Genomic DNA, 1,079 nt, shown 5'->3' on the forward strand with positions numbered 1-1,079 from the left:
GCGACAAGAATTTGGGGGGATTTAATGAGAAATCTACAGAAGCTGTTTTCGGTGGCATCTGTCACTTGGTTTCAGAGTGTGGTTTACATGGACTATGTACTTACTGAGAACACTGTAGTATAAGATGATGTTTGTAACTTGTGTTAACCGTATAAATTTATATGTAAATAACTGGGGTGAAGGTGTATAATAATTAATCTTTTGTTAAAAGTTAATCGGCAATCCTGTTACTCTGTTTATCTACATCTAAACAAAAATTAAAAGTTATAATCAATGATCGTAACACACTTTTAAAGACAAATAAATGCAATTACATTGTAACCCATAAGGAAATATATTAATCTTCCATCAAACCGCAAGCCAATATTCAGTTATTTCCTCTTTTCCAAGATGTTATCTGTATCTTGACTGAGTAGGGTGGCATGGTGGCAAAGTGGTTAACACTGCCATCTCATAGCACCAGGGATCCCAGTTCCATTCCTGGCCTCGGGTCACTGTCTGTGCAGAATCTGCATGTTCTCCCCGTGTCTGGGTGGGTTTACTCCGGGTGCTCCAGTTTCCTCCCACAGTGCGAAAGGCGTGCTGGTTAGGGTGCATTGGCCATGCTAAATTCTCCTGCAGTGTACTCGAACAGGTGCCGGAGTGTGGCGACTAGGGGATTTTCACTGTAACTTAATTGCAGTGTTAATGTAAGCCTTACTTGTGACTAATAAATTAACTTTAACTAATTGTTTGGCTACCTGCATTAGCAATATGTTTATTCATTAGATTGACGCCTTGAAATAAAGTCAGTTGTGTGTGAGATGTCATGAATCTGTGCTGCTGGAATCACTGGATTGCTTTTCATGACAGAGTCACTAGGGGGTGTATCCCACCATGAAGCTACTGAGATCACCTCCAAGCAGTCGAAACAGTCTGAGGAGGTTGAACTACCGCCTGGAAACGTCAGGCTGTTAGAAAGCAGGGAAACCCGGCCAAGCGAACGGTGCACACTCCAAAACCTAAAGCTGGAGATAGTCCTGCATAGTACTGGGTGTAATTCTTTTATGTCAACAGTAAAACGTTAAAGACAATATTAC

The sequence above is a fragment of the Mustelus asterias genome, chromosome 22 (genome assembly GCF_964213995.1).
Source record: "Mustelus asterias chromosome 22, sMusAst1.hap1.1, whole genome shotgun sequence".
Lineage (NCBI taxonomy): Eukaryota > Metazoa > Chordata > Chondrichthyes > Carcharhiniformes > Triakidae > Mustelus > Mustelus asterias.